The 15,269-nt window shown below is 41.7% G+C and overlaps 1 protein-coding gene across 3 annotated transcripts in view; it reads left to right on the top strand.

Moving 5' to 3' along the window:
* LOC120318277 (glutamate receptor ionotropic, kainate 4-like) overlaps nucleotides 1-15,269 on the top strand; it is a 205,633-nt gene that overhangs the window by 140,744 nt on the left and 49,620 nt on the right. The window contains exons 1-2 of one of the 3 annotated variants that reach the window (XM_039365684.1): nucleotides 6,562-6,612; nucleotides 13,004-13,152. The exons of 1 other annotated variant lie outside the window; for it this stretch is intronic. The gene's annotated coding sequence lies outside the window, so the exon portion shown is untranslated. Of the gene's footprint in view, nucleotides 1-6,561; nucleotides 6,613-13,003; nucleotides 13,153-15,269 lie in introns of those variants that run through there. One more of the 3 variants, XM_039365683.1, reaches the window with a different exon arrangement.

The following is a 15,269-nucleotide window of genomic DNA, read 5'->3' on the forward strand; positions in this document are numbered from 1 at the left end:
CACGAGGTGAACAGTGTCCAGAAGTCAGGAGCAAGGAACAAACAGCTAGGAGCGCAAAGAAATGCAAGGGATTTGGAAAACCACTTTACAATTGTCCAGAAGTAAACAGAGATTCAAATTGTATGGCTCAGAATCAGCAGAGCAATATTTGCGGTATGGCCAGCAGCCACATTCTGTAATTTAATTTTTGCTTTTAGTTCTTGCAGCAAGACTTTGCAGCTTTAGCGGTTTATGTGTGTGTGTATGTGTGTGTGTACAACAAACAGTCCCTTCCTCCCTCCCCCCTCTCTCTCAGCTGCAAATCTATTTATTCACACAAACACACACACACATATCTCCCTACATTTGCTTTTTGATTGCACTAATATTTCATCCGGGTTCAAATTTTCTCCTGTGCTTCAGAGAAGGAGGGAAATCTCTAAAATGGCCATGTTATTTGCAGTAAGCAGAACAAGCCACTTTGGAAAATGACTCTGCTTCCTGATTAATTAGAGATCCAGGCTTAATCAATCAAAAGGTTTTAGGGATTGCGAACAACCAGCTCGGTTTCATGCCTTCAGTCTGGTGGTCCAGTGGAAGCTTGTTTTGTACTGATCATAATGCAGTTGTTTCCAGTTATTATTTGGGTTCACCCACTATACTAAGCTGGTAACATCCCTTTTAAATATTTGGCTTACAGTGGTGTGTGAATCCAGCCATGGCAGTTGTTAATTAAAGATGATGGCTTAACACTTCATGCAAATTTAACCACTTGGGTTTTATTTACTGAACCCTAGTGAAGTAAAGTGTAATTTTGTGCAAAACATAAATCAGGTCCTACCCTCCTTGAATAATGTTCAAGGTGGATTATTTGATAAAGTCAGTTGTCAACTCTACAATGAACATGGCTGCAGCCATTTTTCTCTTCTCATCCTAGGTTGCCACATCGAATGGAGGGAGGGGGGCTTGCCCAGGTGCTTCACTAGTCAAAATAATCTTCTGTCCCGTGGGAACCAAGGTCATCTACTGCTCCCGCGATCAGGGACTGGGCATTGTATAAAAAAGCCCGCCAAATGAATATATTGGGGGATGTAGTGGTGACATAGTTTTGTAGGTGGGACAGTATACTTTGTAACTGGGTAATTTTTAGTGGGAATTTCAGACTTGGTTTCACTTTTGATCGTGCCAATACTTTGTAACTAATAAACGTGTTCTTTGAGGAATTTCCAAGCTTCAGAGTTGTCTCTGTCTGTCGGAACCTTGACACCAGTTCGGTTTAGTTGTTAAGGCACCAGGCTAGAAAGCAGAAGACTATGAGTTCAAGTCCCACCTTCGCCATGAAAGCTGGCTGGGTGACTTTGGGCCAGTCACTCTCTCTCAGCTCAGCTCACCTCACAGGGTTGTTGTTATGAGAAAAATCGGAGGAGGAGGAAGGTATGTTGGTTATATTTGCCACCTTGAGTTATTTGTAAAAATAATAAAGGTGCCACAGGTAGTCGTGGTCAATCCATAGAAAATCGGTAATTCTGCTATTTGGAATTCTGGGTGCTGCATTAATTAGCAACTAACCAGTCCCTCCAGTTAGTTTTCAACTTACGACCACAATTAAGCCAAAATTATGTTGTTAAGCAACACAGTTGTTAAGTGAGTTTTGCCTCATTTTGCAACCTTTCTTGCCACAGTGGTTAAGGAATCACTGCAGCTGTTATGTTGGTAACACCCTGAGGGAACTTCTCTCTACCCAAATTATGCTTTGGGCTCTGGAGATTCTCCATCATCCAGGTCATGGTTGTCCCAAAGGTGCTTTTTCAAGAGGCAACAGGACTTCCTTTGTTTTTCCCTTCTGTTTCCCTTCTCATCCAAGAAGCTTCTTCAGTTCGTATCCAATGCATAGACTAGCCCAAAGCCCACATTCTGGAGAGAGAGAGAAGTTCACTGAGGATGGGTTTCAGCAGGAAGACTCATCCTCTGGTCCCGGAGGATCCGACCCAGATTGGATCCTGCAACATTATCCTGGGACAAGTATATTTGCCTTCATTTGTGAGTCCATGCCCCTTGCTGCTGGTCACTCTTTCTTTCTGTCTTTCCCACCATTATAGGCTTATCAAGAAAGGAGGAACTTCTCATAATATGTCCAAATATGGTAATGTGAGTCTGGACAGCCTCAATAATGCTTGTTCTGAATTCCTAAACATTGCAATCAATAAACACAAGACCTCCGCGAGGCTCAAGCTTCATATTATTAAACAGTTCTTTCTTTCCTAATCTAAGGAGGGCTTGCTTTTCAACCAGGGGTCTTCTAGTGGGGTGAGGCTAGTCTGCTTCATCTTCATTTCTATAACCTTTTCACCAAAAATCCTTCCCCAGGTGCTTTTCTAGGTGCAAATGTTCTTCCAAAATGCACAGCTTCAAACTTCTACCCACCCAAACAAGCAAGCAAACAAACAAAGAAAAAAAAATAGCTTGAGGGGAGAGATTGGAAAAGAAACAAAAGCCAAGGAATCAAGCCAGCTTTTACCGCATGCTTTTTTGTTTCCGCTGCCGTGACAAAGCCATGGGCTGCTTTTAGGTGGTTTTGTTTCATTTCAGTGCAAAAGCAAAGTATTACAGCCCTCCCTGTTGATTTGATCCGTGTGATGCAGTCATTAGCAAGAATACCAGCAATCATAATGTGCTACCAACATTAGCCGGTATGTTTTTTTATATATATATATATAAATGAGAATGGAGGAAGTAAGAGTTTTTGGACAGCCATAGGATATTTGGCTTGCTTGTGGGAAAATTTGTCAGTTCTGGGAGAAGAAGGAGGCGTCCAGCTTCCTTTCACCTCACCTCACCCCACCCCACCCCAATTTTAGACCAAGCAAAGCAGTTCATTTATCAAGACACTGATAGCTAGCAAAGGGGATGGATGCCACCCACAGGGTTCTAGTTTGATGCCAATATTTGAGGGGCTGCCACCAAGAAGGAGGAGGTCAACTTATTTTCCAAAGCTCCAGAAGGCAAGACAAGAAACAATGGGTGGAAACTAATCAAGGAGAGGAGCAAATTGGAACTAAGGAGAAATGAGAAGGTGAGAACAATTAACCAATGGAATGACTTGGGTGCCGCATCACTGGAGGCTTTTAAAAAGAGACGGAATAGCCACTTGTCTGAAATAGTATGATCTCCTGCTTGAGCAGGGGGTTGGACTAGAATACCTCCAAGATCCCTTCCAACTCTATTATTCTGTTTGCAGAAAGTTATTCTTTTCTTCACTGGACAATCTAGAAGGTTTTGTCCTGACATCACCAGCCTGTGGATTTGTTTACTTATTTATCTATTGGATTTAAAGACAGCCCATCTCCCTCACAGAGCTACTCTGGGCAGTTTGCAATTAAAAACACACAAACCCAAAAACTACAAAAAAGTTATATCTCAGGAAAAGGAGGCAGTTCAAACAAGGAGAAAGGGTTGCTTCAGGTCTTGAGCACTGGGGGGGGGGGAGGTCATGATCATGTTACTTGGGAATTCTGGAAATTGAAGTCCAATACATTGAGAAGGTATCAGATGGAGCGAGGCAGCCGAACCACTTATCTGCATTAATTTCATATGATTTAAAAAAAAATGAAAGTGTGAGCGGCACAGTGGCCTAGAGGTGAAGACGCTCGCCTCACACTCAGGAGGTTGAGAATTCAATCTTAGAAAGCGACAGATGTTTTTCTATTCGGGCACAAAGAGAAAAGTTCTGCTGTGAACTCCCTGTAGGCGTCAGGAAGGGCAGCCAGCCAGTAAATGCTCACCTCCATTCACCGACTCCACCCTGATAAAAGGGATTACAGGGTTGTAAAAATATTTAAAAAAATGAAAGTATACATTTCTCTCATCCAGTTATCTTCAATATATGTCTTTTATTCATGTCATCATATAGCCTAGGCATTTTTCGTAGATTTTTTCCCTCTAATTCTTCCTGCAACATGTATACCTATTCGTATGCAATCTCTGAGCCAAGCATTAAGCTTTGCAAAAATTTGGAGAAATGGGCAACACAAAGGATATCTGTGTTCAGATCTGTCTATTATCCTACAAATTGTAAATTGGATCGGTTTTTCAGAAAGGAATTGGAGGAAAGAAACGTTGGCCTCATCTTTCATCTATTAGAAGGATACTGTCACTCAGCAAAAGGTTGAGTGAAAAGACTTAACAAGAATCTCAATATAAAAGACAACATCTCGTGGACATTTTTTCCCTCCAGAAACCTCATTTATAAAACCAGGCTTAGACTGAAATCATGTTATCTGCCTTTGGAGCAGCATGTGATGAAATTCTGAATGAACCTCAAGACAATATTTTTCTATATTTTTATAGTTTACATATCTGTCTAGACATAGCAATTGCAGCCAGCAGTGAAGAACAGATGCTATTTGTTTTGTTTTTATTTTTTAAATGAGATAATAAAAGACCCTTCAGTTGCTGTTATTCACGCTGTAGATTCAGCTCCTTTATTGCTAGTGGACCAGGGTACATCGCAAATAATGATTTTTGCTTGTGTGTTTGGAATCAACAAGTCTCGGCAACTTCAGCATATAGTATCAGTTGTGAGGTGTTCTTTCTTCTTTGTTGCCTGCAACTTGTTTGCCAAGTAATTAGGAAAACAGAAACCTCCCAAGCAGGCTAGTTCAGACATAATTGCCAGCCTCCTTTTACTTAACTGTGGTTTGTTGAAAAAGTCAACATTGGCTGGGTTCACTCATATTAAATCATAAACTGTGATTTGAAAACCACAACGGCTGAGTTCTTGCTAAGAGCCAGTTTGGTCTAGTAGTCTTGTAGTGGTTAAGGCACTAGGCTAGAAACCCAAACCATGAATTCAGCTGGATGACTTTAGGCCAATCACCAGGAGATGGTGAGTTCTAGTCCCACCTTAGCCACGAAAGCTGGTTGGGCAACTTTTGGGCAAATCAGGAGATGGTGAGTTCTAGCCCTGCCCTAGCTATGAAACCTGATTGGGTGACTTTGGGCCAATCACCAGGAGATGGTGAATTCTAGTCCCACTTCAGGCATGAAAGCCAGCTGGGGGACTTTGAGTCAATCACCAGAAGACAGCTCAAGAGACTTGGTCCCTGGAAACTCTGATTTAATTCAAGATGGTTGAAGTTACTTGCCAGTGATTCTGGTTTTGTCAGATTTGTACCAGGCAAGGAAGGTGACTAGGAGTGGATTTGGAATATTTGAAGCAATTATTAGGCCTAAGGGTGCATGTCAGGGTAATTCAGCTCCAAGGGAGAAGAGTGGCAAAATTCAAGCTTAGCTTTCAAGCAATTGGGTGCCCATCGTTGTAAACCCAATCAAAGCCACTTCCTCCTTAGATGCAAGGCACAAGGGTTTCTCTATAATGGGCCAGCCAGGACGCCTTTAAAAGAAGGTGGGGGGAGGGGTGGCCATCTATTCTTACAAACCACTGGGATCAAGATCTTTTCAAATAAGCAATATATATTCAGGGCTGTAATTAAATACATGCAGGAAATAAAATTGCCAGCATTATACCTGCCTGGGAGCAGATTATTTCTCTGGAAACAGCCAGAGGCACATGGATCAGTCAGATAACAGCCAAGTCCTGGCCTTGGGAAATGAATTGCCAGGGCCATCAATATGTAAAATAAAGGTGAACAAGTTAAACAGGTATCACAAATGGGCATCTCCCAATATGGCAGTTCCATTTCTAAAGCATGCAACTGAACCTTTGCATGAGGCTAAAAGCTTTTCCAAGGTACAGGAAAACCCTCAGTCTGCTTTTAACTATATGTCTGTCTCTCTCTCTATCTCTCTCTGTATATATGTGTCTGTGTTTTTTCCCACAACAAGAACCTTGAGAGGTGGGTTGGGCTGGGAGAGAGTGACTGGCCCAAAGTCACCCAATTGGCTTTTATTCCTACGGTGGAACTAGAAGTCACAGTCGGCCCAGGGTCACCCAACTTGCTTTCATGCCTAAGACAGAATTAGAACTCACAGTCTCCCACTGTTTGGTTCAAAGACTCCCAGCCAACTTTCATGCCTAAGGCGGGACTAGAATTCCTGGTCTCCTGATAATTGGCCCAAAGTCACCCAGCTTTGCAAAGCTTCCCCCCCCCCACTCCATTCATTGCATATATAATCCTACCTTTCTTCTGAGACCTCAAATCATTTCATGGAGAGGGAGGAGGTGTTGTCCTGCTACTTTTCTCTCCCTAGGCCAGTGATGGCGAACCTTTTAGAGACCGAGTGCCCAAACTGCAACCCAAAACCCACTTATGCATCATCGGGTACCGGGTGGGCGTGGCCCATTGGGTGGGTGTGGCCCATTGGGTGGGTGTGGCTGCCGTCGTAACAGCAGACTGGGTGGGACTAAAAAGTTCAATCAATCCCAACTTTGCAAGATCTTTCTCTTTCCCATGAGAAGTTGAAATTGACTGATTGATTAAATCTTTTTTTTTTTTGTACATGGCAGCGGAAGCCTAAAGCGAAAAGGTTTTATAAAACCCAGCTGAAGGCCTAGGACTGGGGCAATGCCGCGCGTGCCCACAGAGAGGGTTCTGAGTGCCGCCTCTGGCACCCGTGCCGTAGGTTTGCCACCACTGCCCTAGGAGGTAAATTGGACTGACAGAGAAAAAGAAGGTAAGACTCATCTGGGAAATCCAGAATCAAGCAGAGATTTCTCCTGTGGTCTCCTCTCTCTCATACCTTCCTCAATACTGGACTTTCAGTATCAGAATGCCTAAATTGGCTTACTTCTGGTTCATTTCTGTCTCCTCCCCTGCAACTACCTTTTTCCCCGCCCTCCTTCTCTACTTCTCCAATTTTTTTCCCAGGAGATCCTCGCTCAACTGAGATAACTCAGTTCTTTATAAGTATTGCTCCTTGTTGGATTTTAATCTTGCTTTTTCTCACAGAGGGATGTACAAACCCGAACACTTCCTAATCAGATTTCAGAAGTTTTTGATCCAGGGGGTCGGCTACCTGGTCAGGCGTGGGGGGGGGCAGGGCTCCCCAAATCCCCAAAACTCTGAGCCACTTTTTACCAACCCAGGTTCCTTGGTTTATCTAGTTCAGCAGGGTGATTTTCTGTGTGCAGAACAGATGTTTTAACCCCGGTTTCTTCCAAATTGTGCAAATCATTGCTCATTGCAAGGAGCGGAGTTAAGTGGTTAATGCTTGTATATTATGCCCTATCATAATAGGTTTTCCTTGGGGTTCCATCAGCGTAATGATTGTGGTCTGTCAACTGTGTTTTATGGCACGGTTTTGTACGGGAATCCAGCCATCGTATTTTATTCAACAAACTGCATTGGAAACAAACCATCATGTCATAGACAAATCTCATCTTGTCATCCAAGGATGAGAAAGCAGTGGTTTGCATGCCTGAAGGAAAAATTGGATCTTTCTGGCTACCAACCAAAAATGCCTAAATATCAGATGATCTTAAGCAGGAGTCTCCAACCTTGGCAACTTTAAGATTTGTGGACTTCAACTCCCAGAATTCCTCAGTCAGTTGAAGTCCACAAGTCTTAAAATTGCCAAGGTTGGGGACCTCTGATCTTAAGGACAGCTGTGATGATAGTCCAGGAAGGGTGTTGCAGGCAGTCCTCTAGTTCATTTAGTGACCATTCAAAGTTATAATGGCACTGAACAAAGTGAGCTATGACCATTTTTCACACTTATGACCGTTGTAGCATCCCTAGGGTCACGTGATCAAAATGCAGATGCTTGGCAAACTGACTCATATTTACGACGGTCGCTGTGTGTCCTGGGATCAGGTGATTTCCCCCTTTGCCCACCTTCTGACAAGCTAATCAGTGCCACTTAACAACTGGGTTACTAACATAACACCTGCAGTGATTCACTTAACAACGGTGGGAAGAAATTTTGTAAAGTGGGGCAAAACCCACTTAACCACTGTCACTTCGCATTACCATTGGTTATCTGGATGCTCAAAGCAAGATGCTCCTTAGGAAATGGGCCATGATAAATACATTTTGCCAATTGATTTAAATCTTTTTTTAGACTGCAACAAGTTGGGGGAAATTAGAGACTTGACTGAATTTTTACAGGGAAGTTTGTTTGTCCTTACAACATGAGCAGCATGAAAAAACAAGTCCTTCTTATTCTAGCGTGTTCCAACCCACTGATAAAATTTTCCCTAGGTTTTATAGAAGATTGAATCCTCTTTCTCCTTCATCTCTAACGTTAATCTGTTCATTTCTGCACAATCTAGGATTTTCAAAATTATAATCTGGTCTGATGGTAGGTTTTCATTTTTCCAAAATTGGGCGAATACTATTCTTGCAGCTGTCAATACATGTAATATTAAATAATCATTTTCTTTGCCATAGTTAGGTCTTAATATATCTAACAGGAACAGTTCTGGTTTAAATTCTATCTGGATTTTCATCATCTTTTCTAACCATCTATGAATCTTAGACCAATATTTTTTTACAATAGAACATGTCCACCAGGCATGATAATAAGTACCTGGTTTTTGCTTACATTTCCAACATTTCCGATAAATTTTTAAACATTTTCGCTAAGCGAACTGGTGTCATGTGCCATCTATAAAACATTTTATATAAAATTTAGATTTTAGAGCTTTATTACATTAAGTATCAAGCTTGATGATTGGAAATAATTGTTATCCTATTAACTATGTTAATTATTTAAAGGAATATTACTGTTTTACCAAATGTCAGTTGTAACTATACCGATTTATTCTTATAAATGTCTAGTATTATATAAACAATAATACTCAACATGAAGATCCGGACGACAGCTTGTTCGCTGAATTACGTATTTGCTGTAGTTATTCACACCCTGTCCCCTTTATCCCGATTTCCCTGTACCTGCCCCGACCCCACTTTTTCCCTACCCATATAAAATCTAATAAAATACATTTTTTTTAAAAAAAAAAAAAGACAAGTCCTGGGCGAGTGGTTTGACGGGGATTGTTCCACTTCCATCTGAGATAATGTTTTCAAGTTGCCAACGACCTGGTTTTTCCCTAATGAGTTGTAAACATTCCGTTTCAATTTCAGAGTTTGGATCGGCACACTGAGTTGGAAGTGTTTAGTTTGAAAGGAAACAATTTTAAACTTGCCAACTTTTCTGAACTGTTACGATTTTGGCAGATAATCAGATTTGCGAGCTTCCGAAATTTCTGAACACTGTCAAATATTGATATAGAAGCTAGTTGGCTTTCTGTTTATTTATTAACTGTGTTTTCCTCCTAACATTTGGCTCATTGGCAACATTTAGAAGCTTACAATGATTTATTTTAGTAGATTATCAAATAGTTTTGCATGATCCTGGGGACCAAAAGTATCCTGAAATTCGTTTTTTGAATATGATCCCTTCTTCTGAACTGAACATGTTTTTTAATTCTGGTCAAGCTATACCAAAGAAAGCCGAGGAAGACACATTTTTTAATCAGTCTGGCCCAGTATTCTTGCAGCAATTCGGTATTTTGTCAGGAACATCTGACAGTGTGGCTAAACATGTTGCATGCACGGGTGTCCTTGAGAGAGTGGCTCTTAGCAGAAACACTTTTGCAAGACTAAATCCTTGCCCTAACAGAGTGGAATTGCTTCCACCCATCTCTGCACCCTCTTTTCCGGTTGAGCAGTAGCAGAACAAGGAAATAAGCAGAAGGCAATATTCCAGAGCTGAAATCCAGAAGTTAGACATACAGTTTATAGAAGATGAACTTGGAACAAAGAGGTTGGGGAAGTCTTGGCAGACTGTGGCTTCTATCATTGATTCAGCCCTTTTTAAGCAGCAGGAGAAAAGGAATGGATTGTAAATTGGTGATTAATTCATCTGCTAACACCTGAAGCTGTAGAGAGTCCAGCTCCCTGGGGCCATCTATTCTAGAAATAGCGGGTGAGTGAAAGCCAACTTAAAGCTGGAATAGTTTTGCTCAGATAAAGGAGAATATTTGTAGCTCAGGGTTGAAATGAGGGGGTCCTTGGTGCTTTCTGGGCTTGGTTGTTCTCTGGCAGAGGTTTCATTACGCAAACTAGGTGACATCATCAGCGCTAGTATCAATCTAGTTTGAGTAAAGAAACGTCTGCAAGAAGTCAACTAAGCTCAGAGAGCACCAAGGACCCCTCATTTTTGCTCAGAGGATAGGAAGCTTAGCTGATATGGCTGCAGAAATTGTGATGGGGAGGGGTGTCTTTCATGGTTTCCAAATCTAACAGAAGCACAAAAGTGCTGATCCCACAATAAGTTGGGATTAAACTTGATGACTTTAACGGATTCTTCCAAAGCAGCGGTTGCATTTGCACAACATACTGTATGAGACAAGGCTAAAATAGAGATGAATATTTTTTTGGGAGGGGGTTCAGTGTGTTGAGGTAACCTGGTCATTATTTTAGTATGATGTGTGTTTCAGGCCATCCGACTAAGCCATAATCCAGTTTATTGGTTCCACATTCCAGGAGACATCGTGTAGAAAGGTCTTCAAGAATGATTGGGCAGCAAGGTGGGGGGGTTAAAGTCGGGCAGTGACAGACTGAGAGAGTTTGATATCTTTAGTCTTGCAAAGAGAGAACCAAGGTTGGTTTAATAAGCCCCCTCTTCAGATAGCTAAAGGGGAGGAGGTCAGGACCTTCTCTTTCTCTGTAAAACATGAAATAATGGTCTCAGTTGCAGCAAGGCAGATTTTAATTGGATCTTCTGAACATTTCATAATGGCAAGAATAAGGTAACAATTAGCCAATTACCCAAGGAGATGGTGCGTTAGCCTTCTCGGGATGTGTCAGAGCAAGAAAGCTGAATAGTTACGGAACTTGGAAGGAATGGTTTAATTTGGATGCCAGCCCTGAGCAGGGAGTTGGACTGAATGGGGAAGGCAGACCTTTGCCAGCTCTTTGATTCCACACTTTTCAACTGCTACATGCAAATCCTTAAAGACAGGCACCGTAATCAGTGCAATCAGATCTCAGGGAAGGCATTTCACAAATGCAGGTGGGTTACAGGTCTGCATATATGAATTAGCTTACATTAGCTTATATGATTAATTCAGTTCTTTCCCTACAAAAAGCAAGACGGGGAAGACCCACTCAATTCATCTTTTAAAAAGAAGGGTTCCCCCCCCCCTTCTGCACCTTGTTAAATGCAGCACATATGAGTTTGTTTCACAGTGTGCAGCTGGGTTCTGTTCTCTTTGTGTCTCTACAAGTCAGCAGCTTCAGATTTGGTCTCCTTCCAAAGAGTCATTGATGTGGACCTTATTTGAATTTTCTCAAACTGATTCTGTTTAGTACAGGATGTCAGTGAATCTGAAGCGTACCAAAAGTATTATATAGTTTGATGTCCAGAATCATCTACTGAGAATTAACCCCCTTCCTAACATCTAAGATGCTCTAGCAATTTTCCATACCAGTTCAAGGTTGAGAAACCGTTCCTTCCTTCCTTCCTTCCTTCCTTCCTTCCTTCCTTCCTTCCTTCCTTCCTTCCTTCCTTCCCTCCCTCCCTCCCTCCCTCCCTTCTTTCCTTCCTTTCTTTCTTTCTTTCTTTCTTTCTTTCTTTCTTTCTTTCTTTCTTTCTTTCTTTCTTTCTTTCTTTCTTTCTCTACATTGCATTTGTCAGAAATGGTACAGTTGCAATCCGTCTACCCAAAATTTTATTTTACCTGATTTATTAAAGAAATGCCAAGCCTCTTGTAATTAATTACTTTCTTAGTAATTATTAGCTGTTCCCCCAAAGAGCCATTAACTAGAGTTTTCAAGGATGGCCTTTTATCCATGATGCACAATGTCAGGCTTGATGCCCGTGAGCAAAATGTTGAAGGTCTGTATCAAATCTTTCTTGAAAGCCTTACTTTTCAGTCAAATATGATTTCAAAAGTGGAAGAAGCACAGTTGTTTCCTAGGCTCCAGATATTATGGGAAATTGGCAAATTTGTAGGACAATTATTTACTTTGGAAAATGCTTTGTAGCAATCAATGATGTTGAAGGATATGTGTCAGGATTGAATTGCTGTATTGCCTTCTAGCCTCCATTGCTAATCAAGTTGCCAATGAAAAGGGGGGAGGGTGGAAAGGGAAGGGAGGAAATGGGATGCCAAGAAGCCATTCACAAACTGGGAGAACCTGCAAAACACCAAGGTCACTACTGCAGGTGCTCAATGGAGAAGTGGACTGTTCCCTAACAAAAAGAAGTTTTCCCTTTAAGAAGAGACTGGACAGTCACTTATCTGAGATGGTATAGGTTCTCCTGCTTGAGCGGAGGGCTGGAATAGAAGACCTCCAAGGTCCCTTCCAGCTCTGTTCTGTTCTCTTTTGTTCTTCTACCACTGGACAGTGTGAACACCTGAGGGGTGGGGACAAGGGAATCTATTGTTTAACTAGGCAAGCTTTTGCACTGGAAAAAACAAAGCTGGTTTACCTTTTTCAGTTCTGAGATGGTATATCTTTTGGGACCTGAGGGCTCCTTTTTGGGGGTTTTCCAGTTGGACCATTGACAATGCTATCCCTATAGGGCAGGGATGAAAATAGAGGGTGGTAGCTCATGGATGTAAGCCTAATTTCACCAGATATGTGACTCATAAAGCTTCATGTTCATCTGTGCCATCAAAGAAGCTCTTGAGTGCTAAGGAATATCATTGTTCCAGAGATCTAGATCATAGGGAAGCAAGCAGCAAGAATAGACTTATCGTTTCAATATTACAGTAGAAGATATTGTTTCCAGACTATGATTCTTTTGCAAAATAGGGAGCCCTGTTTCCTATTGATCTCAATAACTTCAAAACAGAGACCTGAATTCTGCATTAGGGGCCAGTTTAGCAACCATATGAAAGACTTTTCACGTTTGTAAATGATGGATGAATAGGAATCAAGATTACCAATGTCACCATAGTTTAATTTTTCAGTGAGGGAGCTCTTTATCTCTTTGCTGTTCTCTAGAAAAGAAGTGGATCAAAAGGAGAGACATCCTCTCTCAAGTGAGAGGCCTTTCAGCCACAATCAGTGTCTTGCAATACTTCTTAATTTTGCTATCTTTGTTCTCCTAGTTGCAGTGAAACAACTCAAGAAAAAGAGAAACTGAATAGAATTGAGAAGCGCATCCAGCTATTATCCAGATAAGAACTTAAGTAATGGGTGCATTCAATAATTGTGACTCCTTCATAATTTAATGAAGAGCTTTGAACTCCAAGCCTTGGTAAGCTGCTTGTTGTCCACTTAATTACGATGTTCCCATTTAGTTATACATTCATAACTGAACAACCGGGAGATGCTATTTTTGGATCGTATTTATATAGATTGTGCTGCAGGATACTTCAAAGATACTAGAGGGTATTATTTGCTGTTGTTCTAACCAAATAAGTATTCCATCTTCCAGTTGTTGTTTCATTGCAAAGGAGCCCATGTGACATTGAATCAGGCGTCTGCACCTTAAGATCCCAGAATACCATTGATGCCCCAAAGGATTTCAAGAAATTGCATCTGACTTTTAATACGACGGAGGGGAAAATTGTACAAGCAATATTCTTGCTAACTCAATAGAATTAATTTTAATTAGATATAAATGTCAATCCAATTGCATCCCTATTAATTAAATTGGCTTGGTCCCCCTCGTATCTTTGTCTTGAGTCAACCTAATTTGGGTAGGTTTCTTCCTGGCATGCCATGTGAAGGGCACGTGAAGCTCTCGGCTTGAGAAAATATTTGCCTTTGAGCATTCAAGACTGAGGTCGAAACTAAGGAGGCCACGATGGCATTGTGTCTATGGAGATTCTCAGTCATCCAGGTCCTGGTTGACCCAAAGGTGCTTTTTTTTCAGGAGGCAACTGGTCTTTCTTGTTTTTCTTTGAAGACGTTTCGCTTCTCATCCAAGAAGCTTCTTCAGCTCTGACTGGATGGTGGGGAATGGAAGGATTTATACTCCTTGCAGGCAGCTGGTCATTTGCCTTCTTTTAGAGAGTCCTTGAGGCCATTTGGAGGTTTACCTGTGTCCTCAGGGTCATCTGAGTGGTGCCAATGGGTATGGAGCCTTCGTGGCTGTAGGATGTTTTCTGCCTGGGTCCCTTCACTGTTGAAGACAGGCACAGGCTGTTGGGGGTGAGTCTGGGTTGTCTGCATCTCAAACTGAAGCGCAGATGGTTCCTGCGGTCTGCAATGTTTTCTGCAAATCCATTCATACTCCCTCGCCATTCGAAGGGTGTCCATGCCAAAGTGCATTCTCAATCTTGGATGCTTATTGGGTAACACCGGGCCAAGTAGAGGCCAAAGGTAATAGATGCATAGTTATGAACATAACTAACTCCTCAGCTCTTCTAGTTCTCACCTTCATGCTGTTAATTAATTATTTGATCCATTGAATTTTGGGGTGGTGGGTGGGTGGAAGGAAGGTCTTTTTGAATCCTTGGTGTTTTCTGAACTTGGTTGTTTGCTTGCAGACATTTCATTGCCCAACTAGGTAACATCATCAGTGCTAGTGAGCATGGAACAGTACACTCTGCATTTCTTTGCACTGAGAACGTAACCTAGTTTAGAGAAGCAACCTAGAACTAAGGAGAAATTTCCTGACAGTTAGATTAATTAAGCAGTGGAACAATTTGCCTCCAGAAGTGGTGAATGCTCCATCACTGGAAGTTTTTAAGAAGAGATTATTTGTCTGAAATGGCATAGGATTTCCTTTCTGCGCAGGAGGTTGGACTAGAAGATCTCCAAGGTCCCTTCCAACTCTTTTATTCTGTTAGTTTGGTGCTGAAACATCTTCAGGCAGACATGAAACCCAAAAAGCACCAAGGACTTCACAGTTCAACCCTGAGCTACAGATAAATTTTCTTCTAGAGGAGGGTCCTTATCAAGATTTAATGGTCCAGATTGTCTATTTATTCTGCTAATCAGTGCCAAAGTGGACACACTGACCTTATGGATATTGTTTAATTAAGCTTATCACTACAGTCCCAATCTCACTTCCCAATGGATAATTGTAACTAATTCAATATCCTCTCTTAAGGATCCTCACAATAAATGCCAGGGGCTGTAAATTCACTGCCAAGAGTCTCCCCTCCATCTCTGCTATATGCAGCAAGGATGTCCTGGAAGGCAGAAGAAGGACCATTGGACTCTGTTCTATTCTGACCATCAGAGTTTCCACTCTTTCTTGAATGTAACCAGGTTACATCTGCCTCTCTGCTTTTTACTCGCCCACATTTAATTGGCACACATCCCTTTCAACTTGTTTTCTGAGACTTTGAATTCTGCTGCTCTTATTATCTGAAGGAGAAGAAGAGGCAAAGCCTGGGGACAGAGTCAAGCAAGTATAATAGA

Source organism: Crotalus tigris, unplaced genomic scaffold, assembly GCF_016545835.1.
Source record: "Crotalus tigris isolate CLP2741 ecotype Arizona unplaced genomic scaffold, ASM1654583v1 scf7180000020151.727365, whole genome shotgun sequence".
NCBI lineage: Eukaryota > Metazoa > Chordata > Lepidosauria > Squamata > Viperidae > Crotalus > Crotalus tigris.